The sequence below is a fragment of the Myxine glutinosa genome, chromosome 14 (genome assembly GCF_964187855.1).
Source record: "Myxine glutinosa chromosome 14, kmMyxGlut1.1, whole genome shotgun sequence".
NCBI classification, from domain to species: Eukaryota; Metazoa; Chordata; class Myxini; order Myxiniformes; family Myxinidae; genus Myxine; species Myxine glutinosa.
The window spans coordinates 69,069,327-69,091,049 of NC_136274.1; the positions used below are offsets into that span (position 1 = coordinate 69,069,327).

The window sequence follows — 21,723 nt, forward strand, 5'->3', positions numbered from 1 at the left end:
CCTCCCCCATCCTCCTCCCCTTCCCCCCTCCCCCATCCTCCTCCCCTCCCCCCTCCCCCATCCTCCTCCCTCCCCCCTCCCCCATCCTCCTCCCCTCCCCTCCCCCATCCTCCTCCCCTCCCCTCCCAACACGCGACTTCTCACCTCCACCCCTGCAGCACGTGCTTCCACTCAGCTCTCCCTCCACAGCACACACACCGCCTCTCACGGAGCACGTCCTCCCCTCGTACTGCTCTCTTACTCCTCTTAGCGCATTTCACCCTCAAACGTTTTCCTCTTCGTACTTTTCTCTCCATCATCCCCCTTTTTCCCTGGACCGCACACGACCTATCGTCCACCCCCCTGGAGTTGACCTGTCCCTCTCACAATCGAGGGTGTGGTATAGAGGAGCCACGTGCCTTGGTGTAAGTGAGTGGTGAATCTAAGCACCTCGTTTTTCATTATTTCCTTTCGTTGTTTGACTCTGTCATCTGTAATTTGCAGTTTCTTCAGAAAATGGTTTTGCACCGACGTTGGGCCCGAGCATGATGATAACCGCCCAGGGTTGAGGTTGTTGTGATAAAACGTGAAGGGATTGGTGCTTTCATCCATGGTTTGAAAGTCTTAACAAAGCAAATTAGTGATGTGACCTCGACACCTTGTGACTTGATGTGGTGATGTAATGGCGTGGCCTGGTGACGTGGTGGTGTGAAGTTACCTGGTGATGCAATGGTGTGTGTGACATGACCTTGTGACATAGCGGTGTGCAGTTACATGGTGACGTCATGGTGTGCAGTTACCTGGTGACGTCATGGTGTGAAGTTACCTTGTGATGCAATGGTGTGAAGTTACCTGGTGATGCAATGGTGTGAAATGACCTGGTGATGCAATGGTGTGAAGTGACCTGGTGATGCAATGGTGTGAAGTGACCTGGTGACGTAATGGTGTGAAGTGACCTGATGACGTAATGGTGTGAACTGACCTGGTGACGTAATGGTGTGAAGTGACCTGGTGACGTAATGGTGTGAAGTGACCTGGTGACGTAATGGTGTGAAGTGACCTGGTGACATAATGGTGTGAAGTTACCTGGTGACGTAATGGTGTGAAGTGACCTGGCGATGCAATGGTGTTGAAGTTACCTGGTGATGCAATGGTGTGTGTGTGACATGACCTTGTGACGTAGCTGTGTGCAGTTACATGGTGACGTCATGGTGTGCAGTTACCTGGTGACGTCATGGTGTGAGGTTACCTGGTGATGCAATGGTGTGAAGTGACCTGGTGATGCAATGGTGTGAAGTTACCCGGTGACGTAATGGTGTGAAGTTACCTGGTGACGTAATGGTGTGAAGTGACCTGGTGACGTAATGGTGTGAACTGACCTGGTGACGTAATGGTGTGAACTGACCTGGTGACGTAATGGTGTGAAGTGACCTGGTGATGTAATGGTGTGAAGTGACCTGGTGACATAATGGTGGGAAGTGACCTGGTGACGTCATGGTGTGAAGTTACCTGGTGACGTCATGGTGTTGAAGTTACCTGGTGACGTAGTGGTGTGAAGTGACCTGGTGATGCAATGGTGTGAAGTTACCCGGTGACGTAATGGTGTGAAGTTACCTGGTGACGTAATGGTGTGAAGTGACCTGGTGACATAATGGTGTGAAGTGACCTGGTGATGCAATGGTGTGAAGTTACCCGGTGACGTAATGGTGTGAAGTTACCTGGTGACGTAATGGTGTGAAGTTACCTGGTGACGTAATGGTGTGAAGTTACCTGGTGACGTAATGGTGTGGTGACCTGGTGACGCAATGGTGTGAAGTTATCTGGTGACGTAATGGTGTGAAGTGACCTGGTGAGTAATGGTGTGAAGTTACCTGGTGATGTAGTGGAGTGAAGTCATCTGAGAGGTAGTAACACAGTGAAGTAGCTGTTTGCGATTTTGTAATCTGGTGTGCTGCCTTAAGGCAATTTTTGCCCATGGTTATACTGGGTGGTTTGCCATTGCCTTCTCAGCAGTAGTTATGGCAGGATTTTTTTTTTAATTTTTCCAACGATAGTTCGCCTACTCTTCGCGAAGGACAGCGTGGCATCTTTATCATCCGTCAACTGATGCCAGTAGACACGGCACACCTGTCTAACTTCCATCCAATGGACACAGCATGTGATACACCAGGATGACAGTTTATAGCTGAGTCGAGATTCAAACCCAGGCTCGATGGCTTGGAGACGAGTACGTGTCCCTCTATGTCTTGGCAATCCTATCAGGCCGTTTGTGATGGAGGGACCTAATGTGTGATGTAGTGGTATGCTGACGAAGGGATGTATGTGTCATGTGGGGATGGAGATGTTGATGACGAACTGTGTAATTGAAACACCATCTAACTAAAAATGTTGTACTAAAAATGTACCGTACTCACCATCTACTCTAAAACTAACCCTAACCCTAACAACTTGCATCCCTCATGCTCTGAGCCCATTCGGCATCTACTAGTGCATCCCGAGTGCATCCCTAGTGCTCTGACCCCATTCGGCATCTACTAGTGCATCTACTAGTGCATCTACTAGAGCATCCCTAGTGCATCCCTAGTGCATCCCTAGTGCTCTGAGCCTATTCGGCATCTACTAGTGCATCCCTAGTGCATCGCTAGTGTTCTGAGCCCATTCGGCATCTACGAGTGCATCTACTAGTGCATCCCCAGTGCTCTGAGCCTATTCGGCATCTACTAGTGCATCCCTAGTGCATCCCTAGTGCTCTGAGCCCATTCGGCATCTACTAGTGCATCCCTAGTGCATCCCTAGTGCTCTGAGACCATTCGGCATCTACTAGTGCATCCCTCGTGCATCCCTTGTGCTCTGAGCCCATTCAGCATCTACAAGTGCGTCCCTCGTGCATCCCTTGTGCTCTGAGACCATTCGGCATCTACTAGTGCATCCTTCGTGCATCCCTTGTGCTCTGAGACCATTCGGCATCTACTAGTGCATCCCTACTGCTCTGAGCCCATTCGGCATCTACTAGTGCATCCCCAGTGCTTTGGGCCCATTCGGCATCCACTCGTGCATCCCTCGACCTGAGCTCATTCAGCATCTACTAGTGCATCCCTAGTGCTCTGCGCCCATTCGGCATCTACGAGTGCATCCCTGTGCATCCCTAGTGCATCCCTAGTGCTCTGAGACCATTCGGCATCTACTAGTGCATCCCTCGTGCATCCCTTGTGCTCTGAGCCCATTCAGCATCTACAAGTGCGTCCCTCGTGCATCCCTTGTGCTCTGAGACCATTCGGCATCTACTAGTGCATCCTTCGTGCATCCCTTGTGCTCTGAGACCATTCGGCATCTACTAGTGCATCCCTACTGCTCTGAGCCCATTCGGCATCTACTAGTGCATCCCCAGTGCTTTGGGCCCATTCGGCATCCACTCGTGCATCCCTCGACCTGAGCTCATTCAGCATCTACTAGTGCATCCCTAGTGCTCTGCGCCCATTCGGCATCTACGAGTGCATCCCTGTGCATCCCTAGTGCATTCCTAGTGCTCTGCGCCCATTCGGCATCTACGAGTGCATCCCTAGTGCATCCATAGTGGTCTGAGACCATTCGGCATCTACTAGTGCATCTACTGGTGCATCTACAAGTGCATCCCTAGTGCTCTGAGCCCATTTGGCATCTACAAGTGCATCCCTAGTGCATCCCTCGTGCATCCCGAGTGCATCCCTAGTGCTCTGAGCCCATACGGTCCCCGTGCCACGTTCGCTCGCTCACGCTTGTGTTTTCATTTCTGAGGGCTCCTCCAATTTGAGAGGGTGTGCTTGTTTGGGTTTACTTACTTCAGGAACGTGGAATCTTTAGTTGTTTCTCTTTTATTTTAGAAAATGATATTTAGAAAAAGGATCCTAAGTTGAAAATACAAATTTGACCCGAAGGTGGTGATCTTAAGTTCACACCCGATGAACGCACTCCCCCTCCTCCTGGTGGCAGCATGGTGTGTTTACCCATAAGGTACACGCTCAGATTAACCAAAAGTACAGATTAAGATAAAGGATTGGTAAAAAGTTGGGATTTTTGAAAGGATGGCAGCTTGGCATAACCTTGACGGCTTTTATCTCCGAACCACCTTCATACGCTCATAACTGCTCCCGCATCGATGGCAATCGTAATCGTACACTCAGAACTGAACCCACATTGCTCCGAGCCACAACGACATGATCAGAGGTGAATCTGCATCGTTTGGAACCACAACCGATATCTCAGAAAAACAACCGACATCTCATAACTGTGCCAAGGCCACTCTGATCTGTAACCACAAGCTCACAACTGAATCGGCATCGCTCTCATCCACAACCACAAGCTCACAACTGAATCTGCATCGCTCTCATCCACAACCACAAGCTCACAACTGAATCTGCATCGCTCTCATCCACTACCACAAGCTCACAACTGAATCTGCATCGCTCTCATCCACAACCACAAGCTCACAACTGAATCTGCATCGCTCTCATCCACAACCACAAGCTCACAACTGAATCTGCATCGCTCTCATCCACTACCACAAGCTCACAACTGAATCTGCATCGCTCTCATCCACAACCACAAGCTCACAACTGAATCTGCATCACTCTCATCCACAACCACAAGCTCACAACTGAATCTGCATCGCTCTCATCCACAACTACAAGCTCACAACTGAATCTGTATTGCTCTCATCCACAACCACAAGCTCACAACTGAATCTGCATCGCTCTCATCCACAACCACAAGCTCACAACTGAATCTGCATTGCTCTCATCCACAACCACAAGCTCACAACTGAATCTGCATCGCTCTCATCCACAACCACAAGCTCACAACTGAATCTGCATCGCTCTCATCCACAACCACAAGCTCACAACTGAATCTGCATCGCTCTCATCCACAACCACAAGCTCACATCTGAATCTGCATCGCCCTCATCCACAAGCTCACAACTGAATCTGCATCGCTCTCATCCACAACCACAAGCTCACAACTGAATCTGCATTGCTCTCATCCACAACCACAAGCTCACAACTGAATCTGCATCGCTCTCATCCACAACCACAAGCTCACAAATGAATCTGCATCACTCTCATCCACAACCACAAGCTCACAACTGAATCAATCTGCATCACTCTCATCCACAACCACAAGCTCAAAACTGAATTTGCATCACTCTCATCCACAAGCTCACAACTGAATTTGCATCACTCTCATCCAAAACCGCAAGCCCACAACTGAATTTGCATCACTCAGAACCCCAACCGCATGCTTATAACGGAATCTGCATCACTCCAAACGACAACCACATGCTTGCAGCATCGATTGACTTTGCCTCTCCGTTGCTTTGGGCTCTTTGCAGTCTGGTTACTTTGCCTGTGAAGCAAATGGTGCCGCCTTTACTGAAGGACAAGTGATTTGTAAGAATAGAGAGAGGGATCCCATTCGGCTCAGGCGGTATTCCTGGGATTGACACCGTGTGAGCCACACAGGCTCCCATTGCAGCACTCACTCACTAAAGCATGATTGGATTGGAAGATATCAAGCTCGTCGCACGAGATTTTATGCACGTGCCTCGTGTTTGGTCACACCCCCACTTGCTTGCAAACAAACACACACAAGCATATATACAGTCACGTGAAAAGGTTTGTAAAGTTTTATTGACCCCATGTAAAGTAACCCCATGTAAAGTTTTGACTTTTTCAACATATTTCAACATACAGCTATTTGATCTTCATTTCAACAATATTGATAGATAAAGGTGATATAATATAACAAATATCATGAAACATTTACATTTTGTCGTCCATTGTATAATTTAAACAAGTCAAGTGAATCCACTTGGATTCCGCCCAGGTTGGCACATGGAAATTATGATGTAGCATAATTATCATCTCGGGTCAAGATTTGAAATTATGCCATGGTTTTTGTAAAATTGCTACTAGTATTCACATTATGTACTTTCACCAAAACATACATCATCATAGAAACATACATAGAATTTGGGTCCTCTGGGTCATTTGGGTTCTCTGGGTCATTTGGGTCATTTGGGTCCTCTGGGTCATTTGGGTCCTCTGGGTCATTTGGGTCCTCTGGGTCATTTGGGTCCTCTGGGTCATTTGGGTCATTTGGGTCATTTGGGTCCTCTGGGTCATTTGGGTCCTCTGGGTCATTTGGGTCCTCTGGGTCATTTGGGTCCTCTGGGTCATTTGGGTCCTCTGGGTCATTTGGGTCCTCTGGGTCATTTGGGTCCTCTGGGTCCTCTGGGTCCTCTGGGTCCTCTGGGTCCTCTGGGTCCTCTGGGTCATTTGGGTCCTCTGGGTCATTTGGGTCCTCTGGGTCCTCTGGGTCCTCTGGGTCCTTTGGGTCCTCTGGGTCCTCTGGGTCCTCTGGGTCATTTGGGTCATTTGGGTCCTCTGGGTCATTTGGGTCCTCTGGGTCCTCTGGGTCCTCTGGGTCATTTGGGTCCTCTGGGTCATTTGGGTCCTCTGGGTCATTTGGGTCCTCTGGGTCATTTGGGTCATTTGGGTCCTCTGGGTCATTTGGGTCCTCTGGGTCATTTGGGTCCTCTGGGTCATTTGGGTCCTCTGGGTCATTTGGGTCCTCTGGGTCATTTGGGTCATTTGGGTCCTCTGGGTCATTTGGGTCCTCTGGGTCATTTGGGTCCTCTGGGTCATTTGAGTCCTCTGGGTCATTTGGGTCCTCTGGGTCATTTGGGTCATTTGGGTCATTTGGGTCCTCTGGGTCATTTGGGTCCTCTTGGTCATTTGGGTCCTCTGGGTCATTTGGGTCCTCTGGGTCATTTGGGTCCTCTGGGTCATTTGGGTCCTCTGGGTCATTTGGGTCCTCTGGGTCATTTGGGTCCTCTGGGTCATTTGGGTCCTCTGGGTCATTTGGGTCCTCTGGGTCATTTGGGTCCTCTGGGTCCTCTGGGTCATTTGGGTCCTCTGGGTCATTTGGGTCCTCTGGGTCATTTGGGTCCTCTGGGTCCTCTGGGTCCTCTGGGTCCTCTGGGTCCTCTGGGTCCTCTGGGTCATTTGGGTCCTCTGGGTCCTCTGGGTCATTTGGGTCCTCTGGGTCATTTGGGTCCTCTGGGTCATTTGGGTCCTCTGGGTCATTTGGGTCCTCTGGGTCATTTGGGTCCTCTGGGTCATTTGGGTCCTCTGGGTCATTTGGGTCATTTGGGTCCTCTGGGTCATTTGGGTCCTCTGGGTCATTTGGGTCCTCTGGGTCATTTGGGTCCTCTGGGTCATTTGGGTCCTCTGGGTCCTCTGGGTCATTTGGGTCATTTGGGTCCTCTGGGTCATTTGGGTCCTCTGGGTCATTTGGGTCCTCTGGGTCCTCTGGGTCATTTGGGTCCTCTGGGTCATTTGGGTCCTCTGGGTCCTCTGGGTCCTCTGGGTCCTCTGGGTCATTTGGGTCCTCTGGGTCCTCTGGGTCCTCTGGGTTATTTGGGTCCTCTGGGTCATTTGGGTCCTCTGGGTCATTTGGGTCCTCTGGGTCATTTGGGTCCTCTGGGTCATTTGGGTCCTCTGGGTCATTTGGGTCCTCTGGGTCATTTGGGTCCTCTGGGTCATTTGGGTCCTCTGGGTCATTTGGGTCCTCTGGGTCATTTGGGTCCTCTGGGTCATTTGGGTCCTCTGGGTCATTTGGGTCCTCTGGGTCATTTGGGTCCTCTGGGTCATTTGGGTCCTCTGGGTCATTTGGGTCCTCTGGGTCATTTGGGTCCTCTGGGTCATTTGGGTCCTCTGGGTCATTTTGGTCCTCTGGGTCATTTGGGTCCTCTGGGTCATTTGGGTCCTCTGGGTCATTTGGGTCCTCTGGGTCATTTGGGTCCTATATTCCTATCCTATAACATATATATCTCCTATAACCTATCCTATAAATATAGATTTGATGACGTCATGTTTACACATCTGAGCGACAGAAATGAGCGACAGAAATGAGCGACAGAAATGGGTGACAGAAACTAGCTTCACTTTTGAGCGCCCGAAATTCCCAGGCAAACGCTATAACGCACAGGTTTACAACCTGTGCGTTAATAAACATAAATGCAAATTTCGCATGTGGTAAAAGTAAGTACACCCCTCCATTTATCACTGCTTCAAATACCTAAAATTAGAATCAGGTGCACCAGATCAGGTGCAAATGATTAGAACATTGTCAGAGAGGATCTTGGAGGAACCTGTCTTATTTAAACGTCAGACATTTAGTTTGGTTTGCTCTTTGTTGTTGAAGTGTGCGGCATCACCATGCCTAGATCAAAAGAACTCTCTGAGGCCTTCAGAAAGAAGGTTATAGATGCCTACGAGTCTGGGAAGAGATTTTAAAAGATCTCCAAACAATTTGAAATCAATCATTCGACTGTCCGGAAGATCATCTACAAGTGGAGAAGATTCCAAACAACTGCCAACTTGTTCAGGCCAGGCCGCCCCAGCAAGTTCAGCCCGAGAGCAGACCGCAAGATTCTGAAAGAAGTCTCCAAGAACCCCAGAATGCCATCACGGGACCTACAGGTAGCTGTTGCCACTGTTGATGTCAAAGTGCACGAGTCTACCATTAGAAAGAGGCTGCACAAATTTGATCTACATGGGAGGTGTACCAGGAGGAAACATTTGATGTCCAGAAAGAACATCAGGGCAAGACTGAAGTTTGCCAATGAACACCTAGGCAAAGACCAGCACTTCTGGAACAATGTGCTCTGGACAGATGAGTCAAAGGTAGAGCTATTTGGCCACAGTACCAGAAGACATGTTTGGCGAAAACCAAAGACAGCATTTGACCACGAGAACCTTATACCAACTGTAAAGCATGGTGGTGGAAATATTATGGTTTGGGGCAGCTTTGCTGCATCAGGGCCTGGGCACCTCACCATCATAGAATCCACGATGATTTCTTCATTGTACCAGAGAGTGCTTGAGGATAATGTGAGGCCATCTGTCGGAAAGTTGAAGCTCAACCGAAGGTGGACATTGCAACATGACAATGACCCTAAACATACCAGTAAATCCACCAAGGAATGGCTGAAAAGAAAGAAATGGAGGGTTCTGGAATGGCCAAGTCAAAGCCCGGATCTAAATCCCATCGAGATGTTGTGGGGGGATTTGAAACGAGCTGTGCATGCAAGAAATCCCTCAAACATCGCACAGCTGAAAGAATTCTGCATGGAGGAGTGGGCAAAAACTTCTCCCAGTCGATGTCAGAGACTGGTAGACAGTTATAAGAAATGCCTACTTGAGGTTGTTTCTGCCAAAGGGGCAATACCACCTATTAGAGCCAAGGGTGTACTTACTTTTTCCACATGCGAAAATTTGCATTTATGTTTATTTAAATTATACAATGGACTACAAAATGTAAATGTTTCATGATATTTGTTATATTATATCACCTTTATCTATCAATATTGTTGAAATGAAGATCAAATAGCTGTATGTTGAAATATGTTGAAAAAGTCAAAACTTTACATGGGGTGTACTTACTTTTTCACGTGACTGTATATATTATATATATATATGTGTATATATATATATATATATATATATATATATATATATATATATATATATATATATATATATATATATATATATATATATAATATATATATATATATTATATATATATATATTTATATATATATATATATTTATATATATATATAATTATATATATATATATATTTATATATATATATAATTATATATATATATATTTATATAAATATATAATTATATATATATATATATTTATATATATATATAATTATATATATATATATTTATATATATATATTTATATATATATATAATTATATATATATATATTTATATTTATATATAATTATATATATATATATATTTATATATATATATATATAATTATATATATTTATATATACTAGGGCATGCCCGTACTATATATATATCTAAAATTATATCCCCCCCCTCTATTTACATGAAATGGTTTGGTCCATTCGCAAAGCCAAAGCGAACGGCTTGCGAGTACGGTGACAATCCCCCCCCTCTATTTACATGAAATGGTTTGGTCCAAAGCGAACGGCTTGCGAGTACGGTGACAATCCCCCCCCTCTATTTACATGAAATGGTTTGGTCCAAAGCGAACGGCTTGCGGAGTTTGGTGAAGAAATCGCCATAGCTCGGTAACTACTTCTCCGATTAATATGAAACCTTGAAAAGGCACATCCTCGGGTCCCCAGCAATATACCTGGCAAGTTTAAAGTATATCGGACCCGTGGTTGTCGAGAAACAGCGGTCACAGACACACACACAGACAAACACACAGACAAACACACACACACACACAGAGATTACTGGAATTATAGATACTAGGGCATGCCCGTACTATATATATGCCCGTACTATATATCTATCTAAAATTATATCCCCCCCCTCTATTTACATGAAATGGTTTGGTCCATTCGCAACGCCAAAGCGAACGGCGAACGGCTTGCGAGTACAGTGACAATCCCCCCCCTCTATTTACATGAATGGTTTGGTCCATTCGCAACGACCACAGAACCCCCCCCTCTATTTACATGAAATGGTTCGGTCCAAAGCGAACGGCTTCCGGAGTTTGGTAAAGAAATCGCCATCGCGTACACAAACGCGCAGGAAAGCGAATGAATCGCAAATTCGTTTTTATTAGTTTTAAAACATCGTTTAACGCCAACATAGCGCCAACATAGTTTGCAAACGTGAAATAAATGAATACGCTCTCAAATGTGCCATCCGAGGCAGAGTGTGTCCGCCACGTTCGGCACACGCGCTAGTTCGCTGCTCTCTGATTGGTTGAAGCGTTTTTTGGACATCGCTCGGTAAGTAATTGTCCGATCAATATGAAACCTTGAAAAGGCACATCCTCGGGTCCCCAGCAATATACCTGGCAAGTTTCAAGTATATCGGACCCGTGGTTGTCGAGAAACAGCGGTCACAGACAAACAAACACACAGACAGACACACACACACACAGAGATTACTGGAATTATAGATAGATATATATATATATATATATATATATATATATATACAGTCACGTGAAAAAGTATATATATATATGTGTGTGTGTGTATTTATATATATATATATATATGTGTGTGTGTGTGTGTGTGTGTGTGTGTGTGTGTGTGTGTGTGTGTGTGTGTGTGTGTGTGTGTGTGTGTGTGTGTGTGTGTGTGTGTGTGTGTGTGTGTGTGTGTGTGTGTGTGTGTGTGTGTGTATATATATATATATATTTGTGTATGTATATATATATATATATATTGTTACGGATCTGGGGGACGGCACTCCCGTTAGCAAGGGGGGGGGGGGGGGTTAATCCCCTTGTCCTGTTAAGCTGGCCGTCTCCGCCGGTCCTGGAAGTATGACGTCACTTCCGGCTGATGGTACGTAGGGTCGTAAGCCCAATTAGTCTTAATACCTAAGTATCACCACCGGCCGTCAGCGAGGAAATACTCCCGCCCGTGCAGCAGCGTAATTGATGGATTGCGCCGAGCGAAGCGAACTGCGGCGCGAGTCGTTAACAATGATTAAAACCGATTGCGAAGCGGTTCGGCCAAAATCGTGCCACAGGTACTCAATCGGAAAATCACTAAAGCGATCGGATGAGAAAGAAACCAAAGTAAGGAGGAACAGGTATTTATTATTAACTATTTACACAACCAAAGAAACCAAGGGAGAAGAAAAGAAATGAAAGTCATTTACAGAAGGAGCAGAAGACAGTGCAATTCCTTAAACTATACAGGCTTAACTTATTCCCAGGGACAAGACAAACAGGACAAACTCACGTACACAATTGGGGTTCTCAGGCAGGAATGGCTGGAGGGATGAGAAGGCAGACGGTCCACAGAACAGGCGGCAGGGTGGTCCGGGAATCGCGGCACGCCGTTGGTGTCCCGCGGGCACGCACTTGTTCTTGGTTCAGTCGCGAAATCCCCAGTCGTCAGCCTCCTTATGCGTCTCTTCAGTGCTCCTTTCTCTTGTGCCTCTGAAGCTCATCCGCTCGTACCTTCTCCTTGCTCGTCTGCGCGTCTCTGCCTCATGCGTCGTCTGGTGGGGGCCTTGCGCCCAGGGTTTTATATCCACCCCCGTGGAACCTTCACGAACCTGCTAGATCTTCCTGTCCACGCCCTCTCAAGCCATGCCCACCGATTCCTGGTTGGTCGTTAGGGGGCTCCCTGGCTCCACCTTTGATGACGAGGTGGGGCCACACCCTTCTTCTCCGAGATGACCTCGTGGGCAATGGAGTTTTGCAGACGCTGAAAACAACCCAAAGCAGTAGTGGCGAACGCCGCCGTACTGGCGCTTTTAGGAGGCCATGGGGATATTGCAAGGGATCCTATCTTATTTGATTTGATGCAACGGAGAGTCAACTATTGGAAACACAGCCTTACCTGGAACACAGAATAATGATATAACTAAAGAGAGGTCCTATGATTCGCTACGTGTTGCAATGTGGACTAACTAGGGTGCACTTATTTCAATTAACAGCCAATTAAGGGGAAATGTACACGGGTTTATTTATAAGGGAATTTACTACTAAATTTACATGCGAAGGTTCTAAAAACCACAACAATATATATATATATATACAGACTTGCCATTTAATATGGAATATATATATTTTTTTGACGGGTTTACTTTCTGAACTCGGTATATCAATCTGGTGAGTTTATTTTACCCTTCGGTGATGTCTTTGTTAAAAGAACCATGTCACTGATTGTCTGTCGCAGCAAGAAGTCAATAACAGGATTATGTCACAGGTGGCGTGACAAAATGTACGGACAGGTACATTTGACGATTGGCTTCACAATCGGGTATATGAGGGTTGTTGCGTTCTGTATTAGTGGAAAACAACTGCTGCACTTCTACAAAAGTTATTGCCGCTTCCCCCTGGAGATGGTCCGTCAACTCGACAATGCTGTTTGTCATGGAGTGGTGGCTTTACGAAATTCCAGCATGAAACAGCGTGCTATTGCTCGGCAGTATGGCATCACTCAAGGTCAGGTGTCAAAGAGCCTGAAACGAAATGCCCAGAGGGGTATCCCTACTCCAATACCGAGGTCAGGACGTCCCCGCAGAACCACAAGGAGGGATGATCGCCAGCTGCACCAATTAGTCCGCAATGGCAGTACCAAGTCAGCTAATCGGCTTAGGGCTGAGTGGTAGCAACTGACAAATGTGCCTGTATCCAGAAGGCTAGTCAACAAACGAATGGTTCAAGCAGGCTATCATGCCAGGCGTCCCCTGAGAAAGCCACGTCTGACCAGACAACACTGCCATCGCCGATTGCAGTGGGCCAGAGAGCACCGTCAATGGCAGCCAGGACACTGGAATCACGTGATCTTCAGTGACAAGTCTAGATTTCTGGTCTATCGTCAATATGGCCGCGCTCGAGTGTGCAGACATGTGCATGAAGCCTACAACGAAGATTGTATAGTGCCAAGAGTCCAAGCAATGGAAACCTGAACCAGTTCAAGCACAGGGCCATTCTGGAAGAAACATTGCTTCCATTTGTTCGTGCAGCCTTTCGAGGAAACTTTGTCTTCCAAGATGACAATGCACGGCCTCATCGTGCTCGCATGATCCAATACTTTCTTGCTGACCGTGGTGTAGAGCATATGGAGTGGCCTGCCATGTCTCCGGATATGAATCCGATAGAGAACTTGTGGGCAGAATTAACGCGTCAAATCGACAACTTGGACCAGCAGCCCACCACTGTGCATGAATTGCAGCAGACTATTGTAACTGCATGGCAAGCGATTCCTGTCCAAACCTTGGCAAATCTCGTGAACAGCATGCCTCAACGTGTACGTGCTCTCCTGAATGCTCGTGGGGGTTACACGAAGTACTGAACTGTAATTTTACTGTCCGTAATCCCAGTCGTAATTTAACTTTTCCTTTTGTTAAAAAAAATTTTTGGCTAATGTGCAAAATAAAGAGATACTTCTGGAAAACGCACAGAAGTTAAACACAGTACTGTCCGTGAATTGAGTTCGATATCAGTTTACATCACCTTCAAGGATCAATTTATTTGCTTCGAAATGTCAAATGTGGTTTTTGTTTCTTATAAAGGTCACATTAACAAGATCTAGAATAATTTCAACATAATTCCAATGAACTTTTGGTTCTCCGTCATCTTGAAATGTAAGTTCATCCCCACAAAAAAAAAAATTCCATATTAAATGCCAAGTCTGTATATATATATATATATATATATATATATATATATATATATATATATATATATATATATATATATATATATATATAATATATATATATATATATATATTGTATACAAGGTCGAGGCTCGTGAAAGAGCTAACATTAATCGCACAAAAAGTCAAACCGACACATAAAACATATAATAAGGGGAGCGGTAGACAAGATGGGGAGAGAGGGGGAAGGGACACAAACACAACATTTGAGAGCAGGGGACATCGAGAGATCTGTGGGAGGTAGAGAGGGCTTGGGGGGAGGTGGGAGAGGTATAAAAACACATGGACACTGCAAGGACTTCCAAGAAAGAAGTTGGAATTTCAAAAAAGTGGATCTGGGGGTGAATTAGCGTGGGTAAAAAAAGATCAAGGTTTTGGATGGGGGGAAGATAAGAAATGGTAGTGAACAGCTGTTTTAAAGACCTCGAGGGAGGAGTGGGATTGAAGAGAGTGGGGGAGTTTGTTCCAGAGGCGGGAGAAAAGAGGAATGAAAGAGTGAAGGTGAGCAGAGAGTCTTGATTTTGGCAGTTTTAACCAGAAGAGGGTTGCTGGCAGATCTTGTGTGACCTGTAGGAATATTTGGGGGACAGATACCAGAGAGAGCTGGGGGAGCAAGGCTGGAGAGGAGTCGGTAGAAGACAGAAAGACCACCAAGCTGCCTGCGGTGAGTGAGTGAAAGGCCCTTGGAGTAAGCTTCATCGTGGGAGATTCCAATGATTCTGAAAGCTTTGGTTTCAACAGCATGCAGCCGAGCTAGGTGTGAGGCAGGAGCACCGGCCCAGAGGGGAGAACAGTATTCCATTGAGCTGCGGATGAAAGCCTTGTATGTGGTGAGGAGCTCAGGTGTGCCAAGGAAGGACTTCGCATGACGGGGAGGATGCCCAGTCGGTGACTGGCTTTGGAGGCCAGCTTGGAAATGTGGTTTTCCCAGGAAAGATCATGGCAGATAGTGAGACCGAAAAGCTTGAGCGACAGAACTTCTTGGAGAGGATAGTTGAGAAAGTAGATGGGAGGGTTGTCGAGTCGGACTTTTCGGAGAGACATAGTAAGAGTGTGAGATTTGTCAGGATTGAAAGACATGTTCCACCTGTTTGACCAGTCTGATTTTTTTCCAGGTCTGCAGAGAGTGAGGAGGCTGCAGACTGCCGAGCTGGGGGATGATGAATGGAGCGGCAGAGAGTGGAGACATCAGCAAAGAGATAGAGAGGATTTTCCAGTGTCGGAGAGGTCATTTATGAAGACCAGAAAAAGCACAGGGCCCAGAACACTGCCTTGGGGAACTCCAGCCTGAACAGGAAGGGGAGATGAGAGAAATCCATTCAGGGCCACACGTTGACTACAACCGGAGAGGAAGTCCGCAAGTCATGCGTGGAGATTTCCATGGATACCATAGGAGGAGAGTTTGGTGAGCAGAGCTGGGTGCCAGACCGTATCGAAGGTACGTGATATGTCAAGGGAGACAGCTCTGATTTCCTGTTTGGCATTGAGGACCTCCATCCATTGTTGAGACAGCAGAAGCAGCATGTCCAGAGTAGAATGACCTGGTCTGAATCCAAATTGATGATCGAAGATCAAGCCATTGGAGAAGAGGAAGGATTTGATATCCGAAGCAATGATGGATTCCATGACTTTGCTGATAATTGGGAGCAGGCTGATTGGTGTATAGTTGCAAGCGTCTGTTTTTGCACCTTTTTGTGTAAAGCGGTAATGTTTGCTGATTTCCAAGATGATGGCAGATGACCTTGGGCAAAAGAGAGAGTGAAAAGAACAGAGAGAGGTTGAGATAGAGTGGCAGAGCAGGATTTTCGGACCCGTGGGCTGATGCTGTCTGATCCAGTTGCAGAATCAGTCGAGGTTTGACAAAAACGTCTCCACCTTGTCAGGAGAGAAGGACACAGTCCAGGAGCAGTTGGGTTCGACTGGGTGAGGTGGGAACAGAGAGAGATGGGTTTGTGACACAAGTTTTTGAGGCAAACACAGAGTTGAGGCATTCAGCTTTGTCACGTGCGGTGTCAACTTTGTAGCCATTTGAGCGAAGGGAGGAGATGGAGGGGGAACAAACACCAGAAACGGATTTGACCAGATGCCACCAGGATTTGGAGGAAGGAGACAGGTTTGAGAGTTCATTCTTGAGTGTGGAGAGATAGTGCTTCCTGGCACTCCTGAGGGTAGACACACACTTGTTCCGAGCTTGGTGGAAGGAACCGAGATTGCCTTCAGTTGAATTCGCCTTCCATGAGGCAAAGGCAAGTTGTTTCATGGGCAACTGCCTCACCATAAGATTCAGTGTACCATGGATGGGAGGAAGGGTAAGACAACTGAAGATGAGATGGGATAAATCTGTGCATGAGAGAGAGCAGTTTGCTTTGGAATAATTCCCAGGAAGAATTGATGTCAGAGGCATTAGAGAAGGGAGACCAGTCCAGATGATTGATGGCTGCTTGAAGACCGTGCCAGTTGGCCTGAGTGAAATGCCAGACTCGTCGACGATGAGGAGGCTCTCTGAGAATGGTCAGAGAGATGTCCACTTTAACAAGCACATGTTCAGATGAGCCTGAAGCGCGGTGTTACGCGCACTGCTTGTAAGCAAGGAGGAAGCGGACAACGCGGTAAGTTGTAAGAGTCTTTATTCAAGAGCTCCACTGTAACACTGGAGCGTTCCGGGCTGCGTGCCCGGTGTATATCCCGCGGCCACGCCTACCCCTCGGGCATGGCCGCCGCCCACTTGGCGCGCGGAATGATGTCATCACGCCAGTGAGCTTTCGTGTCCGCCACACGTGCCCCCCCAGAATTCCCGCGCACCTGGAGGGCCAGTTTGCGGGCCAAATGGATGACCCGGCCGAAACCCCCTCTGGCGACTGGTGACGTCCGGGGTACAGGGATGCCACCTGGGATGCCTCCGGCTGCACCCGGGATGGGTGCAGGCTCGGGGGGCGACGTGCCGGCGGTGCCGGGGGTCCGCCCGCTGTGGGGCGGCTCCGACGCGGGGGCCGAGCCACCGGCGGTGGGTGGTCCACGTCGAGGTGGGCTGGCTTGAGGCAGTCTATGGAGACACGGTCAGGAGTGCCGCCGATGTCCAAGGTGAAATGTTTCACCCCGGTCTCCAGCACGCGGAAAGGCCCGTCGTACGGGGCCGCAGTGGTGTCCGGTGGGCGTCGTGCCGGACGAAGACATACTCCGCGGTGCGAAGCTCCGGGGCGACGTGCGTAGGTGGGTGTCCCGTGGTGCGCCGTGGGCACCGGGGCGAACCTCTGGGCGGTCTCCTGCAGCGCGGAGCGCTCCTGCGCCGCGGACCATGGTGTCGTGTAGTCGGGGAGGAACTCGCCCGGCACCCGCAGCGGTTGCCCGAAGACCAACTCCGCCGCGGATGCACGCAGTTCGTCCTTGGGTGCCGTCCGGAGGCCCAGCAGCACCCAGGGGAGCCTGTCGACCCAGCCGCCGTCGCGGAGGGTCGGCCGGAGCGCGGCCTTCAACGAGCGGTGGAACCGCTCGCACAGGCCGTTAGCCTGGGCGTGGTAGGCCGTGGTGCAGTGCAGCTGGACCCCGAGCCCCCGCGCGACCGCCCCCAGAGCTCCGAGGTGAACTGGGGGCCGCGGTCGGACGAGATGTCCGAGGGGGCGCCGAACCGGGCGACGCAGGTGGCGATGAACGCCTGCGCGACATCCGCCGCCGTCGTTGACGCCAAAGGCATGGCCTCCGGCCACTGGGTGGTGTGGTCCATCATGGTCAGGACGTGGGTGAAACCTCGCGAGGGGGGCAGAGGTCCCACCAGGTCCACGTGAACGTGGTCAAACCGACGTTACGGGGCCAATGGGGCCTGGGTGTGTCGGTGCACCTTCGCGCGCTGGCACGCGAGGCACGTCCTGGCCCAGCCGCGGACGGCCTTCCGGAGGCCATGCCAGACAAACTTGTTGGCGATCCACCTCTGGGAGGCCCTCGTGCCCGGGTGGGACAGGCCGTGGATGGCGTCGAAAATCTGGCGCTGCCAGCCCGCGGGCACGATGGGGCGAGGCCGCCCGAGGGAGACGTCGCACCAGAGGGCCGTGCCCGCGCCGTTGAACGGCACCTCGGTGACGCGGAGGCCCGTAACGGCGGTCCGCAAGGCCTGGACGTCGGGGTCGGCGGCCTGGTCCGCCGCCATCCGGGCATAGTCGATGCCGAGGTGGACCGCGTGGGCAACGGACCGGGAAAGGCAATCCGTCACCGGATTGTCCTTCCCCGCGACGTGCCGGATGTCCGTTGTGTATTCGGACATGGCCGAGAGGTGACGCTGCTGCCGGGCCGACCACGGCTCGGCGACCTTGCCCATCGCGAACACCAGTGGCATGTGGTCGACGAAGGCCGTGAACGCACGGCCCTCGAGCAGATGGCGGAAGTGCCTGACCGCCAGGTGGAGCCCGAGCAACTCGCGGTCGAAGGTACTGTACCGGCGTTCGGGAAGGCGAAGCTGCCGGCTGAAGAACGCCAGCGGTTGCCAGGCTCCATGCACCCATTGCTCGTGCACCGCGCCCACCGCGTAGTCCAAGGCGTCGGTGGTGAGGGCGATCGGTGCATCGGGCGCCGGGTGCGCGAGCATGGTGGCGTTAGCCAAGGCGAGCTTCGCGCCCACGAACGCCGCGTCCATCTGCTCAGTCCAGGTAACGTCACCTTTGCCCGGCTTCCCTCGGAGGGCCTCGTGCAGGGGGCGCAGGAGCTGGGCGATGCGGGGCAGGAAGCGATGGTAAAAGTTTACCATGCCCAGGAACTCCTGGAGCCCCCTGATCGTGCGGGGGCGCGGAAACCCCTTCACCGCCTCCACCTTGGCCGGTAGGGGGACGGCCCCGTGCCTGGTGACGCGGTGCCCCAAAAAGTCGATTTCAGTGACACCGAACCGGCACTTGGCGGGGTTCACGATCAGGCCGTGCCGGCCCAGGCGTTCGAAGAGCGTGCGGAGATGGTGGAGGTGCTCTTCGCGGGACGCGCTTGCGACGAGGATATCATCCAGATAGACGTAGACGAAATCCAAGTCGCGCAAGACGCTGTCCATGAGGCACTGGAACGCCTGAGCCGCATTCTTCAAACCGAAGGGCATCCGAAGAAATTCGAAAAGACCGAACGGCGTGATGACAGCCGTCTTCGGGATGTCCTCCGGCCTGACGGGGACCTGGTGGTAACCGCGTATGAGGTCCACCTTCGAGAAGAAGGACATATTCGCCAGGCGGGCGGAAAAGTCCTGAATATGGGGGACGGGGTAGCGGTCGGGGGTGGCGGCGTCGATGAGACGGCGGTAGTCCCCGCACGGTCGCCATCCCCCGCTGGGCTTGGGCACGATGTGGAGCGGCGACGCCCAAGCACTCTCGGAGCGCCGCACGATGCCGAGCCGCTCCAGCGTAGCAAACTCGGCTTTAGCAACCGCGAGCTTCGTCGGCTCGAGGCAGCGTGCCCGGGCGTAGACCGGTGGCCCGGCGGTGGGGATGTGATGTTCCACCCCGTGCTTGACGGTCCCCGCTGAGAAGGTGGGCCTCGTGAGGGCCGGGAAACGGGCGAGGAGGCGGGTCAATTCGTCCGCTGCCGGAAGCGTGCAGATGAACCTGGCCGGAACCGAACCGCTCAGCAAGCCGCTCGGCGAGCCGCTCGATGAGCCGCTCCGTGAGCTGCTCAACGAGGCGGGCAGCGCGCAAGCGAGCGAGCTGAACGTCTCGGCCTGGACAAGCCTTCTGTGCTTTACGTCCACCAAGAGGCCATTGGCATAAAGGAAGTCCGCGCCAAGCAGTGCCATAGGCACGTCGGCAGTGACGAACGACCACCGGAAAACCTGCCCTCCGAACCGCAGAGAAAGGCAGCGTTTTCCGTATGTGCGAATGGGTGTACCGTTGGCAGCAAGCAGAGCGGGACCCCGGCCCACGGTCTGCTTGTCGGACGTACCGGCGGGAACGACATTCACCTGCGCTCCCGTGTCGCACAGGTAACGGCGCCCGGATAAGGTGTCCGTTATGTACAGGAGGCTGTTTAATCGGCCGGTGCTCAGTGCCACTACCGAGGGCCGGCCCGCGCGTTTCCCGACCTGCCGAATGAGCACGGCGGGCGACATTGCCGGGCCTCATGGCCGAACCTAGCGTGGAAATGGCACCAGGTTTGCGGCGAAGCCGTAGGCCGCGGTTTCTGCGGTGGTGGTGGGCGGGGCGTGGCGGCCGCCACGAGACGCCCCTCGGAGTAGGGGTGGGCACCCGCAGGAGGTTCAGCGGCTATGCGGTGCGTCGCCTAGTAGGGGTGGGCACCCGCAGCAGTTTCGGGCTCGGGAGCCGCTACGGCCGCACCGAAACTCGCCTGCGTGTCCAAAGCCGCGTAGAACTTGTCGGTCTCGGCCGCGAGCACTCGGGGTTCCGTTGTCGCAGAACCGGCCAACGTGAGGCGTACTCGTGCCGGCAGCTGGCGGCGAAATAACGCCCAGAATAGAGCGTTCGGGGTTTCGTCGCCCATGAGCGACAGCATATGGTACATTCGGACCGACGGTCACGTGTCACCGAGCTCGGGGAAGTCCAAGAGGCGATCGGCACGTGAGTCCACCATGAGGCCGAACGTGGCGAGGAGGAGACGCTTGATCGCCTCGTACCTGTCGTCGGCCGGTGGGTTCTTCAGGACCGACATGACGCGGGCAGCCGTGCCGGCCCCGAGGGAGGCGACCACGTGGCAGTAGCGTGTCTCGTCCGCCGTGATGCCTCGAAGCCTGAACTGGGCTTCGGCCTGCAGGAACCAGATCTCCGCCTGAGCTTCCCAGAACTCGGGGAGCTTTATCGCTACCGCGTTGGTTGCCATGGCTGTGGCGGGTTCGTGTGGTCAGTGACGGCTGACCAGAACGTCGGAGGTCACCAATGAAGCGCGGTGTTACGCGCGCTGCTTGTAAGCAAGGAGGAAGCGGACAACGCGGTAAGTTGTAAGAGTCTTTATTCAAGAGCTCCACTGTAACACTGGAGCATTCCGGGCTGCTCGCCCGGTGTATATCCCGCGGCCACGCCTACCCCTCGGGCGTGGCCGCCGCCCACTTGGCGCGCGGAATTATGTCATCACGCCAGTGAGCTTTCGTGTCCGCCACAAGCCGATTGGAGCAGAAGAAGAGCAGCAGACATTTTCAGGGAAGTTAGTCATAACCAAGTCCAGAAGAGAAGATGCTCGACAGAGATTACAGAAGAGTTACAAGAAAGGGAAGGATGAGGAGGATGAAAGGTTTGATGGTGATGGGATGAGGCACTTTGAGGGGTGTGGGGGGCAGAGGAAAGTCGAAGGTTTGGGGAGGTGGAGGTATGAGATAGAAGGGAGACGAAGTGGGGAGGAGGCAGCTTTGAGGAGGAGGAGGGGGGGGGGGGAATTGGAGAGGGATGGGAGGTGGGGAGATTTGAAGAGGAGGGATTGGGGGGGAGTTTTGAAGGGGAGGGGGGAGGGGGAGTTTAGAAAGTGGATGATTAATGAAAGACGAACATTTATAACAAATTGGGTTTTTTGTGATTTTCAAGTTAGAGATCCGTTTA

General features: G+C 50.9%; 1 protein-coding gene across 1 annotated transcript in view; it reads left to right on the forward strand.

Moving 5' to 3' along the window:
* Positions 1-321: 321 nt before the first annotated feature.
* LOC137439879 (transmembrane protein 132C-like) overlaps positions 322-21,723 on the forward strand; it is an 862,966-nt gene continuing 841,564 nt past the window's right edge. The window contains exon 1 of the mRNA XM_078768431.1: positions 322-404. The gene's annotated coding sequence lies outside the window, so the exon portion shown is untranslated. The remainder of the gene's footprint in view (positions 405-21,723) is intronic.